Source organism: Phyllobates terribilis, unplaced genomic scaffold (assembly GCF_046119375.1).
Source record: "Phyllobates terribilis strain yellow unplaced genomic scaffold, ASM4611937v1 Scaffold_2__4_contigs__length_985480577, whole genome shotgun sequence".
Lineage (NCBI taxonomy): Eukaryota > Metazoa > Chordata > Amphibia > Anura > Dendrobatidae > Phyllobates > Phyllobates terribilis.
Window position 1 is genome coordinate 833368920 of NW_027362762.1, and position 25908 is coordinate 833394827.

Sequence of the window (25908 nt, forward strand, 5' to 3'; positions counted from 1 at the left end):
CCCCCCCCCCCCGGCTGTGACTGTAAACACTGGCAGTGGCACTTCATGCAGTATTTGCCCCAATGCACATAAGTGGAGACATATATATAAGCTTTCACTTCAGTGCTGGTTATAGAATGACTGCAGCGATGTGATTGGTTGCTGCGGCCACTGTGCTAGTTCTTATACATGAGGCAAGTTGTGGTCACTTCTAGGAGCCAAAGGGGCAAATACTGCATGAAGTGGCACAGCTGGGGGGTGGATATCTATCCATATATGTACCCCTCCGGCTGTGACTGTAAACACTGGCAGTGGCACTTCATGCAGTATTTGCCCCTTTGGCTCCTAGAAGTGACCATAACTTGCCTCATGTATAAGAACTAGCACAGTGGCCGCAGCAACCAATCACATCGCTGCAGTCATATTATAACCAGCACTGAAGTGAAAGCTGGATTCTGATTGGCAGATAACATGCATTCAGAAGTGCGCCGCTTTTACAGTGTGTTTATGACACAGATGCGAGCAGTAAGCCGCGCACACCGTGTCCGGCAGTGACGTTACACACTCACACGGCTCGTTTAACCCTCTCCCGCCTCCACACACTCCGCTACCAGACTCACATGAGGTTCGAAACTTAACTCACCCCAGCTGGTTCTGTCACGTGACGGGAAGGACCAGTACGGCGCGAAGGTTGGGACAAACTTTCTCACATCGCGTTTGTAGATGTTGCACAAGCAATTGTTTACTGAAGACGAATGTGCCTGTTTCCGTGCAGGAGCAATGACACGTGGCCGGGGGAGATTTGGCTTCAGCTTTTCAGAAAGATCAGAAGTGAAATACTATTCTCTGTGTGACAAAGATTTTTAGTCTTAATTTTCCAGTTGTAAGATTCAGTAGCCATTTATTGCCAACTACATTTCTGTGGACTAGCCACCTAAACCCATGTGAAATCCCGTGCATGTAGAATGGTGACTTCAACGATCTCGTTCACATAAAACAATTTTAGCAAGGAAAGAAAAGTCAACTACAATCTGACCGAATTCACACTCAGCGATTGTTCCCATGCCTGCAAGATAAGGGCTGATTTTCCTTTTGGGTTTCTGTTTCTACTGGAAAAAATAACTGGAGGTTTGCCGAGCTTCTCTGTGCAACCAGTCGGTGTAACACCGCACGCAGATGCGGCTTGGGTGCATTCGCTCTGCAAATAGAACCAAATTTTGGACAGGCCTCCATCCTTATTATGTGGACCAGTGGTCAGCTAAAAGTAAATTAAAGGGTGTGCTCATCTTCATTCTTCAGGAACGTGTTCCTCTTCTGCATCCTGGCTTCCTGCTAGCCATGGGGCTGCGCGCTCCTGAAGACTGACAGCTGAGAGATGGCGTCTGTGATCCAGTCTGTGCGCTCTCCATTGCTGCTGTCAGTCAGAGTAGCCCCCGCAGCATGGGAGAAGCACGGGGGCACTAAAGCTGGCCAGATCCAGGATAACACCAGCGGTCGTTTTTGCCATTGTTCTTGCAGCGTCTCTTACTCTATACTTTTAGGTGTAGAGAGCGGCAGCTTCCGCTAGCAGAACAAGTCACTTCTTTTAATTGATTCTGGGGTTTCTGAACCCTGAAGCGGTTAAAAGAAGTGACACAAATCACAACATGTACATGGTCGTTTTGACATTGCTGTACATTGTGTTCATTTTATGGGGTGGTTTTTCAGGTGGGTTCTGGGCAGAATCTGTCTGAGAAAAAACGCTGTGCACACAAAAAAAATGCTGTGTGCACATACCCTAAGGCCTCCTTCACATGTCCATGTTTAAACACGTACGTGAAAAAACGGTAAATGTGTCATCAGTGATTTGGATCAGTGTGTCATCCGTGTGTCTGTATTTACCATCACTGTGGTCATCAATGTTTTTCCAGTATGGATAAAGAAGGAAATAAGTTGCAAAGCTTTTCCTATAGTTTGCAGTGTTAAACGTACAACATACATGAATGCCATCCGTGTGCTGTATGTGTTTTTCACTGACCAATAGACTTGTATTGGCTCTTGTCTTCCGTGCTGCCTGAAAAAAACAGAAATGTCTCAGTGTGTTTTGCATGGTCACATGGTCCTGTGCATAGCAGCATAAATTATAATGGGCACGTGCTGGAGACACGGACATGTGATGAAGGCCTTAGGCCCCCTTCACATGTCAGTGTCTCCAGTACGTGTGGTGACAGTTTTCACACGTACTGGAGACAATTACATGTGTAGACCCATTCAAATCTATGGTTCTCTGCAAATGTCAGTGTGTTTCCACAGACCGTGTGCAAAACACGTAGACGTGTCCATCTTTTGCCGGCAGCACGGTCCGCAATACGTCCTGCACACGTACACATGGATGACATCCGTGTGACACATATGTATGACACAAAAAAAATTTCTACTGTTTCTACGTATGTTTGACACGGCGTCTGGGAAAAGCTTTACAGTTCGCGCTGTTCCCAGGCGCCGGGTTCTGAATCCAACTCTCATCATTGTTGCCTGGTCTCCTTGCGATCAGCAAGACCGTGCGACGCTGATGACAGTTGTCAGCACACACCGCCTGGGAATAGTGCTAACTACAACTCTCATCATTGTCGCCTGGTCTCCCTGCGACGAGCACGACCAGGCGACGCTAATGAGAGTTTGAGTCAACACCCGCTGTCTGAGAAACACGCGTATTAAATAAATAAATGAAAAATGATGTGGGGTCCCCCTTATTTTTTCTAACCAGCTGTGGGAAAGCTGTCAGCTGGGAGCTGATGTTAATATTCTGGGAAGGGACCAATAGCCATAAAGGTTTCCAGCCTATTAATAACACCTTACAGCTGTTTGCTTAGCCTTTACTAGTTATTAAAAGGGGACCCAAAAAAAATTATGTAGGGTCCCCCCTATTTTTAATAACCAGCAAAGGCTAAACAGACAGCTGAAGGCTGATGTTAGTAGGCTGGGAAGGGGCAATGGATATTGGCCCCCGCCCAGACTAAAAACACCAGCCCTCAGCCGCCCCAGAAATGGCGCACCTATTAGATGCGCCAATTCTGTCTCTTAGCCTCGGCTGTTCCCACTTTCCCTGGTGCTTTGGCAAGTGGGGTAATAGTTTTGGGGTTGATGTCAGCTGTTTTATGTCCTCTGACATCAAGCCCAGGGGATAGTAATGGAGAGTCGTCTATCAGACAACCCCATTACTAACCCCGTAGTCAAAATTAATAAAGACACAGAGAAAAATACTTTAGTTGTACAAATCACTCCCTGACAATTACCCTCTTTTACCCATTTATTAACCTAAAAATATAAAATCAAAGTAAAACTCACCTGCCGTGAATCCATAATGATGAGGTCCCACGACGATGCTCAACTCTGCTACATCCAGATGCTGTGGTGTGCGGTGACATCAGTAATGTGACCGCTCACTACGCCGGCTGGAACACACAAAGCTTAGCATGAGAACGCAGCTGCATGTGACTAGCGGTGACGTAATTAAATAATTACTGCAGGTCACAAGCAGCGGTTCCCACGAAAAACTGTGTCTGAGCCGGCCTGTGAACTGCTTTAACCTTACTGGCCTGGCCTGGACTGTAGGACACACCTTCATAGAATCATAGAATCATAGAATGGTAGAGTTGGAAGGGACCTCCTGGGTCATCTGGTCCAACCCCCTGCTCAAAGCAGGATTCACTAAATCATCTCAGACAGATGTCTGTCCAGCCTCTGTTTGAAGACGTCCATTGAAGGGGAACTCACCACCTCTCGTGGCAGCCTGTTCCACTCATTAATCACCCTGTCAAAAAGTTTTTTCTAATATCTAATCTGTGTCTCCTCCCATTTAGTTTCATCCCATTGCTTCTAGTCTTTCCTTGTGCAAATGAGAATAAAGATGATCCTTCTACAATGTGACAGCCCTTGACATATTTGTAGACAGCTATTAAGTCTCCTCTCAGTCTTCTTTTTTGCAAGCTAAACATTCCCAAATCCTGCAACCGTTCCTCATAGGACATTATTTTAAGGCACAGCAGATTAGACAGCAGAATATGCGAAAAACGTATTTCCTACTAATCAAAACTTCCCTGTAGATGTAAAGAAGTGAAAGGGTAAATACCTCTAATTTTAATAGACTTGATTGGAATGAGGAGGTAATAGATCTATATGCGGCATGTGTACTATACACATGTAGCTTTACAGCACACACATTATGACCTCAGTTCACATTGCTTGTTTTTTTGTCTTGTTTGCATTCTGTGCAAATTAAGGGTGACATCCCCTTTGTTGAGCTGGTTAGTATATATGTAGCTTACCACGGGCCTAGGTGGTCTGATATTGGGACCCGGTTCTATTTGTCTACCCTTTTATATGCATTACTTCAACTTTGATATACAGTAAGGTTTTTAATTTAGACAGTGTAGGTACCGTCCCAATTTAGGGTCACCTTGTCGCTTGTGGGACGGCTTGTATACTTTTTTTGATCAAAAATAGTTCACTAAGTACCCTATATGTCATATGCAACTTTGCTTTACATTTATATATAATGATGGTAGGGTATGAGAGATATTTTTTTTTTTTGTAGGTTTTAGCACACACATTATGTACACTCAGTGCAATGCATACACACAACACTGTTGCATACACAGCAACTGGACTCCCAGCTCTGCTGTAAATACACATGACCTGAAAGGTGCTTCAGCTAGTCAGGACCTGCAGCATCCATGCTGCTTTAGTCATGTGCAAGTCCTCAGCTTCCTCTCCTGCCCTGCACTGATCAGACTGATCAGTGTCGGGCCGGAGGAGAGAGAACTGCGCCTCTGCATAGTTTTCTCTGTGATCAAATCATAGGAAGCTACCTCCGGAATAGACGACTTACACTTTTTCACAAGATTTTATCTTGCTAAAAAGTGCATGTTAGGGAAGAGTCGGACAGGTATGTAACTCGGATGAGGATCGAAGCACACTGCACGGACTGGCTGGCGGCTCTCTCGACCCAAGCGTGACTGCATTTATTTCAATGCAAAGAGAGCCGTCAGCCAGTCCAAGCATTGCTTTGAAAACCTCGTCCGATTTATACAGCCACTATAATGTTAAAAACAGACTGCACACGGATTGCATACAGATGGAAATGTGTGCTCTCAGTAAATTTTTTTTTCACGGATCCATAGACTTATATGGATAATTATGATTCGGATCAAAATTGGACAAAATTGGAATGAAAAAATCTACTGACAGGTCTTCTATAAGCTCGTGGGTGGCTGAAGTGCAATTTAATTTGTTTCTTATGAGAAAGAAAGATTAAAGTGACCTCTAACAGCCAGAGCAGATTATTGCCAGAAAACTTCATGGCAGACATGGTGAAATGAAATGAGCATTTAGGGCTCATTCAGACTAGTGTTTAATCGATTGTGTGCTGTCCGTGTACGCCACAAGCCATACACTGGCCCCTTAAAGTCAGTGTGCCATTGGTAAATCGCACAATGCATTACTTTAGTAATTTTTATGGACCAGAATAATGCATGAAATGAAAGGCAGCTTGGGGACCATTCTGCAATGCGGACAAACACACGAAGCTGAACACGGAGCCAGACACATCCGCAATTTGCAGTTGTGACTGGCCCGATTTTCATTACGACTGTCTGAACTCAGCATTAATCTTTCTTGGCCACTAAATTCATCAAAAGTTACTCTTTGACTGGAGCAGCACTTCTCACAAGGTGCCCAGAGGTACACTCCACTGAAAACATACGCCAAATTCATCAAGTGTCATGCGCCTCTTAATAAATTCAGCGTACAGGGCTAGTCTTAATGAATTGCCCCTATACTTCCTGTCACTTCAGTAAGAGTTTTGAGCGGGCTCATTATCATCAGAGGTAGGATTACAATGACAGAAAAGACCTCTATATACAGCTGATCACATAGGATCCACCAATCACAATAGCCGATGTCACAGCTGACCCTGCTCCCCTCCCATCACAAAGACATTTGCACACGCTAATTGGATACTTCAAAGCAAAAGATAAGACCCCCGACCCTACCATTGTGACTAATGTACACCCGTTTTTTTCTGAATCAGGAAGTCTAAAGAAGCTCCATTGGTCAGTGTGAAAATTGCAAGATTTCTAATTTTTAATAAAGATTGTGATATGAGGGAAAAACAACGGTAATTAAAATATATATATTAAAAAAAAACAAAAAACATTTAATACAAAAACCTAATTTAAAGAATACATAATTTTATTTTAAGAGAAGCTAGATCTGTGGCTATCAGTTGATCTGCTTTAGGCCTCATTCAGACGTCCATGTTGCTAGTATGTTTTCGATCCGTTTTTTTTCAAGGTTACAATACGTACCCATTATAATCTATGGTGCTATCCACATATTCGAGTATTTTCACGGACCGTGTGTCTGGGCAAAACTCACAGAGGCACTTAAGTTTTTTCCAGCAGCATGGATGACAAGTGCTAATACAAGTCTAGGGATTCGTAAAAAAACATGTACAGCACACAGATGGCATCCATGTGTCATCCGTGTTTAACATTGCAAAGTATAGGAGAAGCTTTGTCATTTATTTCTTTATCCATACTGGAAAAACACTGATAACACACTGATAGTAAAAATGGACACATAGATGGTAAAAACGGGAACAGTGATGGTAAAAATGGGCACACAGACCAAACACTGATGACACCGACAACATTTTATTCACATACGTGTTTATATACGGACATGTGAATGAGGACTTATTTTGAGAGGAGTTGTCTCCTGGACACATTTGGAATATGTCACACGTCATAATACCAATAACCATAATAATATAGTCCTATAAATGCGGGGTATGACTTGTGGAGTTCATTTACATAACCGCAGCATACAGTCTTATCGGGGGACATTTATAGGGCTTCATTCTTTATTAGAAATACCAGTTTAATGGTTGTATAGAGGAGTGTAACGTATACACAGCACACAATATGGCACAACATGGACCTGGATACAGCTTGTATGTGTGCACTGTATTGGTCTCTGTAATACAGACGTCGGCATAAGAATAATTCTTACTGTATCTTCTAAGTATTTCTTATTCATTGCTGCACTATGGACAAGGTTATAATGGTGTGAAGGGCAGGTGTGAAATTGAGCTTGCTGATCCATGATATATGCTAACAGCTCAAGTAGGCGCCACTTGCCCAAGTTCAGAGAAATCCTATTCAGGGGTTGTCTTGTCAATCATTGTCACGGGTCTTGTATTTGCTGTGCAAGCTTCTGAAGCTGAACTAGTATTAGCAGCTTTTGTATTCAGTGGATTTTTATCATATTTTTTGTACATCTAAATATGCAATGTCAAAAATCCTCAGTCGCTGCATTTTTGCATGTAAACCAACCTGGCTTTGGTATCGGTTTTGTGTCTGGCAAAATAATATTTTAAGCGTTGCTTTACTATAGCCCTAGGTTCACTTCAAATGTTATAAAATATCCAGAAAAAAAGAAAATTATTTAGCAATTTTTTTTTTTTTTTTTTTAGAATAGAGCAGCATTTTCCTTACACAAAGGGTATCCACCACATCAGAACCTCGCACAGACTGCCCAACTGCTCGTCACATAAAGCTGCTTAACGGTCTGTTAATAAAGCCCCTGGTGTCGAGCTTCTGTTCCAGCGTCTGCCGCTCTCAGCTTGACCATTGGCTGTCGCCCTGCTGACTGCTATCCCCAATTAAACCTAGCAATCCTATTCAGTATTGATCAAATGCATACGTCTGCCCTACTGCCAGTGTCTACTGTAAATGAGGCATATATGTAAGGGGGTGAGCTATAAGTTACTCAGACCTTTCCCCCTTACAAAATTTACTTTTCTGATGATTATTATTATATATATTAGATTACATAATACAGAAAATGTTTTTTAAGGGAGCTGAATATATGAAGTATTATCACAATATAGATGAAAAGGTTTCTATTCAATGATATATTACTAAGTTTTTGTGCATCATTTTTTTCTGTTTGCATTTTCTCTGCTATTACTGTAATTACAAATTCACTGTATAATCATCAAAATGCAAATAGTTGCCCTGAAACAAAAACCATGAGTCTACTGTGAAAAAATCCTAGTAGATATGGGTAGCCACTAGATTGTAGTCCCATGCGGGCTGGGTCCTCTCCCCCTCTGTACCAGTCTGTTACGGTTTGTCCATTGTAATTATACAGTTGTGCTCAAAAGTTTACATACCCCGGCAGAATTTTTGCTTTCTTGGCCTTGTTTCAGAGAATATGAATGATAACCAAAAAACTTTTTCTCCACTCATGGTTATTTGTGGGGTGAAGCCATTTATTGTCAAACTACTGTGTTTTCTCTTTTTAAAACTTAATGACAACGTAAAACATCCAAATGACCCTGATCAAAAGTTCACATACCCCAGTTCTTAATACCGTGTATTGCCCCCGCTAACATCAATGACAGCTTGAAGTCTTTTGTGGTAGTTGTGGATGAGGTTCTTTATTTTATCAGATGGTAAAGCTGCCCATTCTTCTTGGCAAAAAGCCTCCAGTTCCTGTAAATTCCAGGGCTGTCTAGCATGAACTGCGCCCTTGAGATCTCCCCAGAGTGGCTCAATGACATTGTGGTCAGGAGACTGAGATGGCTACTCCAGAACCTTCACTTTGTTCTTCTGTAGCCAATGACAGGTCGACTTGGCCTTATGTTTTGGATCGTTGTCATGCTGGAACGTCCAAATACATCCCATGCGCAGCTTCCGGGCTGATGAGTGCAAATTTGCCTCCAGTATTTGCTGATAACGTGCTGCATTCATCTTTCCTTCAACTTTTACCACGTTTCTTGTGCCTTTGTAGCTCACACATCCCCAAAACATCAGCGATCCACCTCCGTGCTTTAATGTAGGAATGGTGTTCCTTTCATCATAGGCCTTGTTGACCTCTCTCAAAATGTGACGTTTATGGTTGTGGCCAAAAAGTTCACTTTTGGCCTCATCACTCTAAATTACCTTGTTCCAGAAGTTGTGAGGCTTGTCTCTGTGCTGTTTGGCGTATTGTAGGCAAGATACTTTGTGGCATTTGCACAGTAATGACTTTCCTCTGGTGACTCGACCATGCAGCCCATTTTGTTCAAGTGCCTCCTTATTGTGCATCTTGAAACAGCCACACCGCTAGTTTTCAGAGAGTCCTGAATTTCAGTTGATATTATTTGTGGGTTTTTATTTGCATCCCGAACAAGTTTCCTGGCAGTTGTGGCCAAAATTTTTGTTGGTACCTGACCGTGGTTTGGTTTTTACAGAGCCACTGATTTTCCATTTGTTAATCACAGTTTGAGCGCTGCTGACTGGCATTATGAATTCCTTGGATATTTTTTTGTATCCTTTTCCTGTGTTACACAGTTCAACTACCTTTTCCCATAGATTCGTTAACAATTCTTTTGCTTTCTCCATCACTCACAATCCAGAAACGTCAGTGGCTGGATGAAAGTTGCAAGAGGCTGTCTGGATCCCAGAAACTCACTCAGCTTTTATGCACACACACCGATTACAAACAAACAGGTCACAGGTGAGGATGTTACCTTTAGTAGCCATTCAAACCCATTTGTGTCAAATTCTGTGCATGTTATCAGGCCAAAAACACCAGGGTATGTGATTTTTGATGAGGGTCATTTGGATGTTTTTGGTTGTCATTAAGATTTAAAAAGAGAAACACAGTAGTTGGACAATAAATGGCTTCACCCAACCAATAACCATGAGTGGAGAAAAAGTTTTATTGTTATCATTCATATTCTCTGAAACAAGGCCAAGAAAGGAACAATTCTGCTGGGGTATGTAAACTTTTGAGCACAACTGTGTATGTATATAATATATATATATATATATATATATATATACAGTACAGACCAAAAGTTTGGACACACCTTCTCATTTAAAGATTTTTCTGTATTTTCATGACTATGAAAATTGTACATTCACTCTGAAGGCATCAAAACTATGAATTAACACATGTGGAATTATATACTTAACAAAAAAGTGTGAAACAACTGAAAATATGTCTAATATTCTAGGTTCTTCAAAGTAGCCACCTTTTGCTTTGATGACTGCTTTGCACACTCTTGGCATTCTCTTGATGAGCTTCAAGAGGTAGTCACCGGAAATGGTCTTCCAACAATCTTGAAGGAGTTCCCAGAGATGCTTAGCACTTGTTGGCCCTTTTGCCTTCACTCTGCAGTCCAGCTCACCCCAAACCATCTCGATTGGGTTCAGGTCTGGTGACTGTGGAGGCCAGGTCATCTGGCGTAGCACCCCATCACTCTCCTTCTTAGTCAAATAGCCCTTACACAACCTGGAGGTGTGTTTGGGGTCATTGTCCTGTTGAAAAATAAATGATGGTCCAACTAAACGCAAACCGGATGGAATAGCATGCCGCTGCAAGATGCTGTGGTAGCCATGCTGGTTCAGTATTCCTTCAATTTTGAATAAATCCCCAACAGTGTCACCAGCAAAGCACCCCCACACCCTCACACCTCGTCCTCCATGCTTCACGGTGGGAACCAGGCATGTAGAGTCCATCCGTTCACCTTTTTTGCTTCGCACAAAGACACGGTGGTTGGAACCAAAGATCTCAAATTTGGACTCATCAGACCAAAGCACAGATTTCCACTAGTCTAATGTCCATTCCTTGTGTTCTTTAGCCCAAACAAGTCTCTTCTGCTTGTTGCCTGTCCTTAGCAGTGGTTTCCTAGCAGCTATTTTCCCATGAAGGCCTGCTGCACAAAGTCTCCTCTTAACAGTTGTTGAAGAGATGTGTCTGCTGCTAGAACTCTGTGTGGCATTGACCTGGTCTCTAATTGTAGCTGCTGTTAACCTGCGTTTTCTGAGGCTGGTGACTCGGATAAACTTATCCTCAGAAGCAGAGGTGACTCTTGGTCTTCCTTTCCTGGGGCGGTCCTCATGTGAGCCAGTTTCTTTGTAGCGCTTGATGGTTTTTGCAACTGCACTTGGGGACACTTTCAAAGTTTTCCCAATTTTTCGCACAGACTGACCTTCATTTCTTAAAGTAATGATGGCCACTTGTTTTTATTTACTTAGCTTCTTTTTTCTTGGCATAATACAAATTCTAACAGTCTATTCAGTAGGACTATCAGCAGACTTCTGCAATACACAACTGATGGTCCCAACCCCATTTATAAGGCAATAAATCCCACTTATTAAACCTGACAGGGCACACCTGTGAAGTGAAAACCATTTCCGGTGACTACCTCTTAAAGCTCATCAAGAGAATGCCAAGAGTGTGCAAAGCAGTCATCAAAGCAAAAGGTGGCTACTTTGAAGAACCTAGAATATAAGACATATTTTCAGTTATTTCACACTTTTTTGTTAAGTATATAATTCCACATGTGTTAATTCATAGTTTTGATGCCTTCAGTGTGAATGTACAATTTTCATAGTCATGAAAATACAGAAAAATCTTTAAATGAGGTGTGTCCAAACTTTTGGTCTGTACTGTATATATATATATATATATATATATATATATATGTATATATACAGTGGGTACGGAATGTATTCAGACCCCTTTAAATTTTTCACTCTTTGTTTCATTGCAGCCATTTGGTAAATTCTAAAAAGTTTATTTTTTTTCTCATTAAAGTACACTCTGCACCCCATCTTGACTGAAAAAAACAGAGATGTAGAATTTTTTGCAAATTTATTAAAAGAGAAAAACTGAAATATCACATGGTCATAAGTATTCAGACCCTTTCCTCAGACACTCATATTTAAGTCATATGCTGTCCATTTCCTTGTGATCCTCCTTGAGATGGTTCTACTCCTTCATTGGAGTCTAGCTGTGTTTAATTAAACTGATAGTACTTGATTTGGAAAGGCACACACCTGTCTATATAAGACCTCACAGCTCACAGTACATGTCAGACCAAATGAGAATCATGAGCTTAAAGGAACTGCCCAAGGACCTCAGAGACAGAATTGTGGCAAGGCACAGATGTGGCCATGGTTACAAAAGAATTTCTGCATTACTCAAGGTTCCTAAGAGCATAGTGGCCTCCATAATCCTTAAATGGAAGAAGTGTGGGACCAGCAGAAGTCTTCCTAGACCTGGCCGCCCAGCCAAACTGAGCAATCGTGGGAGAAGAGCCTTGGTGAGAGAGGTAAAGGATAACCCCAAGATCACTGTGGCTGAGCTTCAGAGATGCAGTAGGGAGATAGGAGAAAGTTCCACAAAGTCAACTATCACTGCAGCCCTCCACCAGTCGGGCTTTTATGGCAGAGTGGCCCGATGGATGCCTCTCCTCAGTGCAAGACATATGAAAGCCCGCATAGAGTTTGCTCAAAAACACATGAAGGACTCACAGACTATGAGAAATAAGATTCTCTGGTCTGATTAGATGAAGATAGAACTTTTTGGTGATAATTCTAAGCGGTATGTGTGGAGAAAACTAGGCACTGCTCATCACCTTTCCAATACAATCCCAGCAGTGAAACATGGGGGTGGCAGCATCATGCTATGGTTTTTTTTTTTCATTTGCAGGGACAGGACGACTGGTTGCAATTGAAGGAAACATGAATGTGGCCAAGTACAGAGATATCCTGGATGAAAACCTCTTCCAGAGTGCTCTGGACCTCAGACTTGGCCGAAGGTTCACCTTCCAACAAGACAATGACCCTAAGCACACAGCTAAAATAACAAAGGAGTGGCTTCAGAACAACTCTGTGACCATTCTTGACTGGCTCAGCCAGAGCTCTGACCTAAACCCAATTGAGCATCTCTGGAGAGACCTGAAAATGGCTGTCCACCAACGTTCACCATCCAACCTGACGGAACTGGAGAGGATCTGCCAGGAAGAATGGCAGAGGATCCCCAAATCCAGGTGTGAAAAACTTGTTGCATCATTCCCAAGAAGACTCATGGCTGTACTAGCTCAAAAGGGTGCTTCTACTCAATACTGAGCAAAGGGTCTGGATACTTATGACCATGTGATATTTCAGTTTTTCTTTTTTAATAAATTTGCAAAAATTTCTACATTTCATTTTTTTTTTCAGTCAAGATGGGGTGCAGAGTGTACTTTAATGAAAAAAAAATGAACTTTTTAGAATTTACCAAATGGCTGCAATGAAACAAAGAGTGAAAAATTTAAAGGGGTCTGAATATTTTCCGTACCGTACCCGTATATATATATCTTTGCTCGTGCAGCACCATGGAATCAGTGCTGCTTTAAAAATATATAAACAGTAATTACACAATTAGAATATGCTCAGCCATAACCTTAATTATGTGACTTCTCAGCCAAAAAATCCGCAATGGAATGCAGTTCTAGCAAAGCGGTTGAAATATTTCTAAAGCACGCAATTGCAGACTTTTCAATTCACAGTATGTCAATTTCACCTGCCTAAATAATGCTAATAATTATAATAATGGCCGGAGAGTCACCTGCAGAGGTTTTTGAAATACGCTGCTAATTCGTGGAACAATCTGCAGCAAGATCAGCACATTTATGTCTGGATCTGATGCTGCTAACTTCCCTGAAGATATGTGCAGATTTCTTGCTGAAAGTGTCTGCAGCAAATCCGCATGTGTGAGCTTAAAGCCTCCATACAGATTAGACTAAACTCGGTTAGATCCACCGACATCGATGAGGTCGGCCAATGGTATAATGTGTCGGCATCAGCCGACTCATGGTCTGGAAGGATGTCTATCGTAAATGATGGACTGCCAGTCACATTATTCTCCCTGATATAAGCCGCTGGCCGTCAAGTCATCCGGCAACTTTCTCATAGGCAACACAGGAGCGTTCGGCCGACTGAGCTCTCCAGTATATGGGAGGGCCGGCTGAGATGGCTGTCAGCTGAATGATCGGCCGAAGCATTGTTGTGCCAACAGCCATCTATCGCGTATGGCTAGCCTTCTTCTTACAGTGCTTGGATCATTTATCATCAAACTTTCCACTATAATCTGTAGCATCATGTAGTCACAATCTATTTGGCTTCTCAAACTTGCACTTACATATATTGCATGGACCCTGCGTAGTACTATGTTACCACTGTATGGACCACTGATGTTTCTGCAGGTGATGACAGCTGTTCATTGACTTACAGCAATCAGCAAATCATTAACACAGCTTCATTATTCAATTATGTTGTGCATCACTAAAATGTAATATGTAATATGAATAAGTTGTTTTTTAATGAATGTTACACGCACGCTGATAGGTTCAGATAGGGCGAGACGGGTTTCATGAATTGTTTGGAATCCTGGGGGAAGCTTTACTCAGGACGACCATAGGCTGCAGCTTCTCTCAGGCACACGATAAATTTAATTGCTGACAAGACACATCTGACAAGAGTCTTTCTCAACACTTTTACAGTAGAATTTAATCTGAAGCACGGCCAGTGCAATTCAGGGATATTACAGCAACAATCTTCATTACAGTACAGTCTGAGTTTCTTGAGCAATCGGCTCCATTAACAATACAGTAGTTTCTTTACAAGGCACAGTATTACAGTCTCTTCAGTGGCATAATTCAGCATAGATTAGATCTCTTAGCAGCACACTTCTATGCATACACAACCACAGGCTTTTCCTTCACAAGGACACAATAGTACACAGCATTCTTTATCCTGCATGGAGATGGAGGGGGGGAGAGTTTGATGAGGGAGATGATCCAGGTGACACAATTCCTTCCAGTCCTTATCTTTCTGCCCGATAATACTCTGCACTGTTAGTTCAGGGAGTTTATCTGACCTGTGTTTAGTTTCTCTCCTGATCTGAATCCTGTTCAGTTGCCTTCTGTCAGATACAGATAACACACTACCTTTCTGTTCGGCTTCAGCCAGACTACAATAACAAGTTCTCCACAATTCCCCTGGGGCTCTGCTAAAACACTCCCTGTCCTCTCCTGTGACTGTGTTAACCCCTCTAGTTGCTGGATGCTTCTGAAGCACAACACTTCCTGTCTCCTGTGCTTGTGTTATTTGTAACAGTTGCTGGATGCTTTTGAAGCAACAGCACTACTTATGCATGTCACGTGAATTTTATGTGATTAAAAAAATACATAAAAAATATTTCTATGTGATTATCATAAGCAAGCAAGTACTGCACCCAAAGATGTCATTTACAAATATCTTGTATTTCAATGCAAACTAGGAGTTTGTTTTTCATGTAAGAATAGCAAAGTTCTATAACCTTAATTTGGCTGTATTCTGAGGGATTTAATTTTGCTCCAGACCATGTAACAAACTCTGGTGAATTTATGCAGTTTTTCTGCCATTTGTTTGCAAAGCTTAAAATGAAGATAGTCAAGCTATATAATCCTAGGGGTCGGGGATTTGGTGACTCCAAGAATCAAATACTGGGATTATATTCAATGCAAATTGATGTTATGTCCAAGGAATAAAAATTTGACAGAACACACAATGTTTAAAATCTTATCTGGATTCTTTCCAAGCCTTTTGGGCATATTTATAATAATGTGGGCACAAAATTTAATGTATTGAACATGTATGGGCAGAAATGGCCATGTCTGTATAAACAGTAATGACAGTTCTTATAAACGGCCATGATTCTTATAATTGCACATTGTGAGTTTCCTGCAAGTAAAGGCAAGGTTTTGACAGTAATCCTTTTATCAAAATAAATCAAATTAAATTAATGAGATTTTGTAACCATCAGGCATCTATAAAAAATGACTTTAATAAAGAGGCGCATGAAAGTTTATTATGATGAAAATGTATCAAAGAGATGAAATGGTATCAAGGTTTCTTACTCAATATTCGCATTGTATGCAACCTGTACAAAAAAAATTAAAATGAAATGACAAGGTTTTCACATTCTCCCAGGAAATAGCAATATGTCATACATATGGATAGGTTGAAGGTAAGCAGCTATTTACCATGAAGAGTCATGTCTGGGATCAAGTTTTTTTTTAGGAAATCGATCTGTTTTTGGACTGTTAGAATACTCAACTTAAGACCTTATGTGGACATCCTTGTTTGTTCGCATACGCAAAAAAATGATACAAGTGTCATCAGTGTTTTGGATTAGTGTTTCATTAGTATTTAATCAGTGAGTCAGTTTTTACCATCAGTGATTTTCACGTATAGATAAATAAAGAAATTACCAAATTTCTCCTCATATTCTTTGCAATGTTAATGTAGTCTGAAGACAAAGTAATTTTCATTCTAAATCTATTTAGTGCCATTAACTTTTTTCTCATTTTTTCGCATTAAAAATTCCCTATCCATCCCTCTCTACACCATCTAACTGCTATTCTATTTTTTTTCCCCAAATCCTTTTTATTGACACCTTGTTTAAGAATCCCAGTGCATGCTGGGATACTCAAATGAAGCGTCAGCGGAGAGGAGAGGCTCCAGCAGTGACCGCAGCCTCTGTCCCTTCCCTGAAACGAAGCGTCATCAGTGATGCTCGTTTCAGGGGCTGGGCTAGTCCCTGTGCACTGTGCAATGTGCATAAGGACAGCGCACTTCCTGTTGCCAGATCAAATCAGCAGTAATGAGCCGGCAACAGAGAGGTGTCAGAATACTTGCTGGCTCATTACTACTGATCTGAGCTGACAACACAGCACTCAGGGACTAGCCCAGCCCCTAAAGCGATGCTTCATTTCAGGGAGGGGGCATGAGCTGCGACAGTGACCGCAGTCTCTGCCCTCAGATGATGCTTTGTTTGAGTATCCCAGCATGCACCGGGATTCTCAAACGAAGTGTCATAGGGAAAAAAAGTTAGTCTAGTTAGGGAACGGTAGGGAATTTTTAATGCAAGTATATTAGAAAACAGTTTAGATGTTGTCACTAAATAGAGATTTAGGAGGAAATGACCTTCCCTTCGGACCACCTGTTTAATCACATACAGTATACAGATTGCACAGGGATGCCACCTGTGTACTGCCCGTGATTTTCATGGACACATAGACTTTTGAGCCATGATGCAGTTAAAAAACGGACATGTCTTCATGATTTTTTACATTTACAAATGGTCTTCAAAGAAACATGGACTTGTGAACATCTACATTGACTATAATGGGTACATATTCTATTCATGAAAATCACAAATAGAACAAGTACGTGAAAAACGAACGCCTGAATGAGGCCTAAAGAGTACCTATCAACTCTGGAATTTCCTGAGGTCGGGTGCACAGTCCATCACTGGGATGAGTTAGACCAAGTCATTTCCTAAGGTCCTAAGGTGGTTTCACACATAGCAAGACAATTAGAAAAAAACAAAATAAACTAAAACAACAACCAAGCCAAACAGAAACATCAAAAACTGTGTGTGAAGGAGGCCCAGTTTTGTAGCAAGTTCTGGGATACTAATGTGCGGCCACTACTGCTCTTGTTTTTACAGCTGTCACACAGTGGTGCGCTAAGTGACAAATCTTATTGTAGACATTTTTTTTAATTCTAGTTTTTAATAGTTATCATATAAGGCATTAAATTGTGAGGGGCACAGGGTGGTAGTCGTGGCGTGGGGCTGCTGTTCTCCTCCCACACCATGCCTCCCCATAAATTAACGATAAAGTCCTGTTCTTTGTGTGATTTGTGTATAGTAGGTAACACTCACGTTTTCTGTTGAGGGCCTCATCTGATACTCGGTCCTTTTCTCAGAAGCAGGCACACAGTCAAGCTCAGACTCTTCATCCGTTTTTGACTAAACCATTTTACTTAAAACGTTCAGTTCAGTTTTGGTCACCGTTACTGCACAATGTGATACAGCAGTCACTGCTTCAGCCACCTGCATTATCACTTTTTTTTCTGAATCTTCCTTCTTTCCCAGGGATATTCCACCCGGCTCTGCAACCTCCAAGAACACGGTGCCACTTCCTATCTGAGTATCCCCATCCGTTATTCCCCTCTGAAACGTAAGTAAGGCTTGATTCTCCATACCTTTTCTAGGCCATAGGCCTCCGACGTTTAGGGAAAATTCCCTGAAGTTGGCCGCTTCCATTTCCATAATGCTGCTTCTCTCTTTTCCTCTTTCTGCATCACTATTGACCTTCAGCCCATTGGCCCTGAACTTATTCACTCTTCTTAATTGCCCCTCCTGCACATATTTCAAGGTTCCTACCAACTCTCCATCTCTGACTAACTAAAAAAAAGTTGCTCTACTCAGGTCCAAACCCCTCCCACTTTTAACTGGACCAATCACCAACTCTACCCCGTCGCTAGGCAAACTTCCCCGTTACTACCCTGCAGCAGTCACTAAACCTCCTATGTCCTAAACTATACCTTAAATCTGATACACTAATAGCCCCACCACTGCCTATGAGCTCTAATGTTTCTATCACTATCTAAACCCTGAACTATATCCTATGCTTTCTTTATACACTATACACAGACTCAAATATTAATACAGTCATGAAAACACAATAAAACCATACACTTGGCACAAACACAGTTTAAAGAGGGAGAGGCATATGACAGCCTCTGTCACACCCTTACATAATGATGGCTAGACATACTCTGGTGAATGGTATTAAGGAAACATATAGTAGGAGGTTGATATACATATTGGGACTCATACGCATTACACCTTCTGGTGCGTTTATGACATCCCATTCTAAATCCATAGGCAGTAATATGAGTTGGTCCCCCTTTGCAGCTAAAATAGATTCAACCTTCTGGGAAGGTGTTCTACAAGATTTTTGATGTGTCTGTGGGAATATTTGTCCATTCAGTTGTAAGCAGGTGATCTAAATGCAACAGCGGAGGCACAGGCGGAACAATAATCAAGTTCTTTTATTTAACAGATTAACATAAATGAACCCCTCCACCCCGAAGCCTGTTTTCGCCTTCATGACCAGGCCAATGTTTTAAATTCTGACCAGTGTCACTTTATGAGGTAATTACTCTGGAACACTTCAACAGAGCCCAGTGATTCTGAGACTGTCTTTTCGTGACATATTGTACTTCATGATAGTGGTAAAATTTCTTCAATATGACTGTGAAAAAAACGGAAATTTGGCAAAAATTTTGAAAATTTTGCAATTTTCAAACTTAATTTTTATGCCCTTAAATAAGAGAATGATGTCACACAAAATAGTTAATAAATAACATTTCCCACATGTTTAATTTACATCAGCACAATTTTTGAAACATAATTTTATTTTGTTAGGAAGTTAGAAGGGTTAAAAGTTGACCAGTGATTTCTCATTTTTACAACAAAATTTACAAAACCATTTTTTTAGGGACTACATCATATTTGAAGTGACTCTATATGACAGAAACTACTCAAAGGTGACACCATTCTAAAAACTGCACCCCACAAGGTGCTCAAAACCACACTCAAGAAGTTTATTAACCCTTCAGATGCTTCAAGGGAATTAATTGAATGTGGAAGGAAAAAATAAACGTAACTTTTTTCACACAAATTTTCCTTTAGACCCAATTTTTTTTACTTTCACAAGTGTAACCGGAGAAAATGGACCCCAAAATTTATTGTGCAATTTCTCCTGAGCACACAGATACCCCATATGTGCAGAAAAACCACTGTTTGTGGGCATGGCAGGCTCGGAAGGGAACCAGTGCCATTTGACTTTTTCAATGTAAAATTTGCTGGCGCAATTAGCAGATGCCATGTCGCGTCTGGAGAGCCCTTGATGTGCCTAAATAGTGGAAAGTGACACAATTTAGGAAACTAGACCCCTCAGGGAACTTGTATAGATGTGTGGTGAGCATACTGAACCCACCAGGTGCTTCACAAGTGTTTCAGCGTCTGACAGGCGGAGGCGTCTCAGCTCCTGCTCTCTGAGCAGGCGCTGACAGACCACCTTCCTGAAGGACCCCGCAACCATCTTGGGACTGTATGTATGTAAATTACTATACTTGGCGGAGGAGAGTCTCTGGAAGCCTTGGCAGCTCACTGGTCCCATCATAAACCACTGCTCTGTCTCCCTGAGAAAGTTTATCAACTCTTTCTGCGCCGCTCTGGCGTCGGCTGGTTCTGATCTGGCACGTGGCCCTCCTTCAGCCCGTGCCCGGTAGCATGTGTCCCTGTCGGAAGTGACGGCCAGTCTCACTTGTCTCCTCCACTCGCTGGCCTGAGTATGGTTCCCTGACCCGTTATCTTCGGAACTTCTGCAACTACTAGGTGCTGACTTGTGTCTCCGGGGCCTTTATCGCTGGGATCTGCTTCTGAACTGTTGTCCGGCTTAGTTTGGGTAAGGAACCTTAACTGGCGTCGTTTGGGTCTTGGGGGTTGACCGCCAACGTCTGGGCTGAGAACCTTGACCGGCATCGTTCGGGTCTTCGGGGCTTGACCGTCGATGTTTGGGTTCCACTGATACATGCAGCTGTCGACCGCGATGACTGTTCCAGGAACTGCCGCGGCCCTCACTGTCTTTTCTCTTGGCACCAAGAACGCTTCCCCTCTGGTGCGCCGGCTTTTTATATCCAGGGTTGGCCTCTCTGACATCACCTGACCCGGAGCACTGGCTAACTCCATCCTCCCTGTTTGGAAACCGCACCATCTTGCGGCGTTTTATCTCCGGTATTCTGTTCCCTCACAAACCCAGAAGGGAATTAGTGAGGACAGAGAGTTCTAGTTCATCCCAAAGGTTTTTCTATGTGGTTTAAATCAGCGCTCTGTGTGGCACAGTCAAGTTCTTCCACCCCAAGCTCACCTAACAATGCCTTTATGGATCTTGTTTTGTGTCTTGGGGCACAGTCCTGCTTGGACTAAGAAGGGCCGTCCCCAAGCTGTTTCCACAAAGTGAGAAGCACACAATTGCCCAAAATGTCTTGGTATTCTGAAGCATTAAGATTTCTCTTCACTAGAAGTAAGTGGCCTAGATTTGACCCTGAAGAAACCATCCAAACAACCAAATGTTCCCCTGGCAGACTCATCCATCAGAGTGCCTGATAAAGTATTTTGTGAAGTGATGAATCAAGCATCTTTGTCTCTGCTCCAGTTTCCATGGGCAGTGTGCTTCAGCAGGCGCTTAAAATTGTGCTTGGTGATGTAAGTCTTACATGCAGCTGTTCGATAATTGAATCCAAAGCCATGAAGCTTCTGGTGCAGTTTTTGTGCTGATGTTAGTGCCAGGGAAGGATTGGACTCTGCAGTTATGGAGTCCGCAGAGCGTTGGTGACTTTTATATTCTATATGTCTCAGCTCCTTGTGACCCCGATCTGTAACTTTACGCGGTCTCCACACTTCGTTTCTCTGTTTAATAGATGCTTAGACTTTTCAATAATGTCTCACAGTTGATCATGGGATATTTAGGAGGGAAGAAACTCAATAAATTGATCTGTTACATCGGTGACATCCTATAACAGGACCATACTTGTATCAGTGAGCTCTTTAGAACGACCCATTCTTTCACAAATGTTGCTACAGGCAGACAGAATAGCGATGGGCTGGATTTTACATACATGGCAATAGGAGTGAATGCAAAACCTGAATTAAACGAATAAAATGAGTGTCACGTTGCTTTTCTCCATGGAGTCTGTTTTGTAAGAAAGAGTATGCAAAGCATCCTGAGTGGGAAATATGACTTTATGATCAGGCAGTTCTGCAAATACTACATGTATATGACAAGCCATCTTGGGAAATACTATCTATTTAATCTTGATTTTCAATTCTGTAATACATAAGAATATGTGAAAGACTTGAATCTTTTGATGTGTCGTTGACATTACTCTCACTTTACATTCTAGAATTTTTTATTTGGAATGAAACAATGCAGAATAATGAGTAATGCTTATGGCACACACAACTGATTTGTCAAGCTAAAACCATCCATCCTTCTGCATGAGGCGAGATATTGAACATCTGAACAGAACAGGTGGGAGCCGGATGTTGGCCAGCAACTGGCTCTGCACACCGCATCCCAGCAGACTGCTGTTTGGCAATCAGTAGTAAGAGATCCAAAATCAAGTCATTTGAAACCGCATGCTGCTTAAAATGTGTTAAAATAATGTTTGCCTGAAGCCAATGTGTCCTATTGCTGCCTTCTTTACTTCTTTCACAATGTACCATCCAGATTTCTCAGAACTAAATAACAAGCAGATGTAGTTGTTCCCATCAGGTAATTTGGCTTTGGACCTATATGCAGATAAAGGAATAAAGTTTCCATTAAATGTTTATTAACAAAAAAAAAAATCAAAAATGTTTCCATTGTGTGAACATGTACAACTCTTATAATTATTTTAATTTATAGTTCCCCTTCTCTATATGTGACATAGATGTATGTAGCTAATTCTGATCATTGCTGATGAGCCACTTAAATGTTCTCAGGAAACCCAGATCGTAATTACTACTATATGCTGCAATACGTAATAAAAGTGATCAAGCAATCTCGGTTTTTAGTCCCTAAGGGAACTTGAACTTAAGAAAAAAATTAAATATTTCTAAAAGTATTTAAAAAAAAAAAGTTTGATTGCCTACTTCCCTAATTCACAAAATGAAATAATAATAATAATGAAAAAAAAAATATTCATCTGATGGACAACTACTTGGACAACCCATTCTTAATCCGTATGTTTGCCCCCAGTACAATAATAATGCTTATACTCATCTCTGCTGCCAGCGTCGTTCCAGCTGTGTCAGCACTGGCTCTCCCAGCGATTGAGTGACATTGTTAGGCCGCAGGGATCGCGTGACTTATCAGCGGCAGCTTCACTCTCCCCACCGTCGCATGTATCACATACACCTGGAGGAAGTGAGAGTGCAGCTGTTTGGCCGCAGGGATCACGTGACGTAACAATGTCATGCAATCGCTGGGAAAGCCAGTGCTGACACCGCTGGAACGACACTGGCAGAAGAGGCGAGTATACACTAAGTGTTATTATTTTACTGAGGGTAAACATATAGTTTGAGAAAGGGTTGTCCAATTAGTGGACAACCCCTTTAACCCATACAGTTTTTTTGGTCACCGGACCTCTTCATGTGTACGGGGGCCTCCTGATTCTCCCCTCACAGATGATGTTGGGGGAGAAAAGGACCAGACCTTTGGAATTTCAATGGCCGATCGTTTTGTTTTCCTCTTCTTTCTCCCCTTTGTACAAAACTTGAACGCTGGGCCGTGCCGAGCACCTGTGTGTATGGAGGAGTTTGGAGATGTCTGTCTGCTGAACGAATGTTAGGCCGATTTATTCAGCTTTAGATCAGTATAGGTGCCTATCTTAGTATAAGATAACTGCTACCAAGACAAAGTCTTTATTACTCATTCTCTTCCTATGTTAAATACTTTAAAACTGGCTTTTGGCTATGTGCCCACAATGCAGAAATGCTCAGGATTTTTTCCTGAGCGTTTCTGCATCTCCCTGGCAGAAAAAAACGCATGCGGATTGTACAAGTGTTTTCCTGCCAGGGACTTGCGGAAGTGAAGCGTTCTTCACATGCATTTCCGCATGCGGGTTGACAATCGCTTTCCAAGCGATTTTAGCATCACTTGGAAAGTGCTTGTCAACTTGGTCACACTATATAAATCCATGCAAACGGCATGGATTTATATAGTGTGACCCGAGAGAATGTCAAAAAATAAAAAAATAAATGTATACTTACACTCCGATGGCCCCCGCAGTCTTGATTCCCTCCGTCCCGGCTGCCGGCAGCGGTAGAGTGAAGGACCTGCCGAGGTCAGCGTCGCGTGACCCGTCACATGACTCTGACGTCAGCGCAGGTCCTTCATTCCATCGCGAACTGCTGCCAAGCAAGGAGGAGCGCACCGCGGGCCGCCAGAAGGTAAGTATATATTTATTTTTTATTTTATTCTTTTTTTTACAGTTTTCTATGGTACCCAGGTCCGGAGGAGAGTCTCCTCTCCTCTAGACCTGGGTACCATCCGCACATTAGAACGCATGGAATGCGCATCTACTTATGCAGTGATGCGTAATCCATGCGTTCTAATGCAAGTCAATGGCGGCGAAAACGCAGCACTTCCGCAAAATAATTGGTAGTGCTGCGTTTTTTTCCGCAATGATAATCCGCAGCGGAAATTTCCGCAGCATGTGCACAGTACATGCGGATTATCATTGGGGAACATGGCAGGCCTTCTACCATGCGTTTTTTAAGCGTTTCTGCAGCGTTTTTGCCGCTGCGGAAACGCTTAAAAAGCGCATCGTGGGCACACAGCCTTTAACTATACATGGTAGGGAAAATCTTTGGACTACTACTCCACATGCCAAGCCTCCCTGACTGTATGACCTGCACAATGTCTTGGTCGTGATACACAGCAGTCAGCTTTTACTGTAGAGACTTTGCTGACCTTTGTGTGAAAAGAATAGAACCTTTCAAAGAACTTAGTACTTGTGTGATTCTCAGCAGTTTTTGGTTATTATCAAAAAGTACATTATTGCTCATCTGTTACGGTGTCAGAAACGATTCCTCAGCTTAATGCATTTGAACACAGATTTCTAAGAAATATGCCCTTTTTCAATAGTTTTAATTACTCCCCCCATATAAACACTACTACATGCATTGGTGGGAGGGCAGGGATAGACAAAGACTAAAGAAGGCCCCTATACAAGAACAATATATGGACCCTTTATAGTCTAATAACTTATTACAATGCACTATTCCACCTTTGCTTTGGAGGTAGTAGTGGTTCCCTTACCTTTTGGGCCCCGTTGTGGGTGCACAGGATGCACTACTAGTATGTTCGTGTAGAACGGTAAGTAATCTGGCCCAAGGCAAATCAAATTGCTTATCACCTGGTGACGCACCCCACACAGCTTCTCTCAACAGCATAAAGGAAGTCTGTCATCCTCAAACTGAAATTGAACTATTAGGAGTTTCAGTTATGAAACTCAGCCCAGTAAACCCGTTGTAGGAGAAAAAAAAACTGTTTTATCGCATATGCAAATGAGGGGGCTTTGGTGCACCCTTGGCATAGTCAAGGACTTGGTGCACCTTTCTGCCCCTTCAATTACAATACTCCGCTTCTCAAGGTAATTGGCAGTGCCAGGGGACAGAAAGGAGTATCGTGCCCCTGGCCATGCCAAGGGTGGACTGAAACTCCCTCATTTACGTATGTGATAAAACTGTTTTTTTTTTTTGTTTGTTTTTTTAAATACTTTTAGAGTACCAGTATGATCTTTATATGGGCTAAGTCCCCTAAATACAGGTCTAAATAGTTCAATTTCATGTTTTTTTTATGACAGACTCCTTTTAACCCAACTATCTAAGATTATTTTGGTGCTCTAACTATCTAGTTGCTTTCCATTTTTAATTTTTATACATTTACTTTGGAACTGCCCCTTAAATATGGTATTTTGGAAGAAAAATCAACAATCATCTGGAAGCATATTTGACCATGACATACCCCTCAATCTGTTAACATACCTCTTGAATGCGCCCTCTAAAATTATGGGCAAATCTAACACTAAGCTGCTCCTCCAAATATTGACTGCTGCTTGTGTAGCACTGATACTTTACCACTCACAAGTATATTCAGAATATTAATAATTATTATTTAATTCTATATATGTTTGAGAAATATGTTGGAATACCAGATATTCCATTAAACAACACCAAAATTGTGATTCTATAAATCAACACTTTTTTGGCATCGGAATAGTCATACAACCTGGATTCACAGAAGCAAGAGAAAGTTGGTTTAGGAAAACAAAGAAATTACTTTAAGAACTGCCCCAGAATTTGAGATGCATTGATGTTACCTCTCTGGAGTTTCAAAACTTTGGAAAAATTAACCAATAAAGCCTGAACGCTTTTATCCTGAGAGCTGGATCAATTTTGTTATGTAAGCAAAGTATGGAAATACAAATTGCAGCTTGGATACGCATTATCACCTCCTGTAACTAAAGAGAATCTGTCATTAAGTTTTTGCCACCTAATCTGCGAGCAGCTTAAAACCCTAGAACGCATACCTGGGGCCTCGCAGGCCCGCCCTGTTAATTGTGTTCTATTTTCTGCAAGATTACTTTAGTTAGAATTTTGAAACTCTAGGTATTCCTC

The 25908-nt window shown here is 41.8% G+C and overlaps 1 protein-coding gene across 6 annotated transcripts in view; it reads right to left on the bottom strand.

Moving 5' to 3' along the window:
• The window catches only part of METTL16 (methyltransferase 16, RNA N6-adenosine), a 78474-nt gene extending 77040 nt beyond the window's left edge, over positions 1-1434 (bottom strand). For 2 of the 6 annotated variants that reach the window (XM_073667793.1, XM_073667790.1), the window contains exon 1: positions 600-638. The gene's annotated coding sequence lies outside the window, so the exon portion shown is untranslated. Of the gene's footprint in view, positions 1-548 lie in introns of all 6 variants that reach the window. The other 4 variants (XM_073667792.1, XM_073667789.1, XM_073667791.1 and 1 more) reach the window with 3 other exon arrangements.
• Between the last annotated feature and the right edge of the window lie 24474 nt (positions 1435-25908).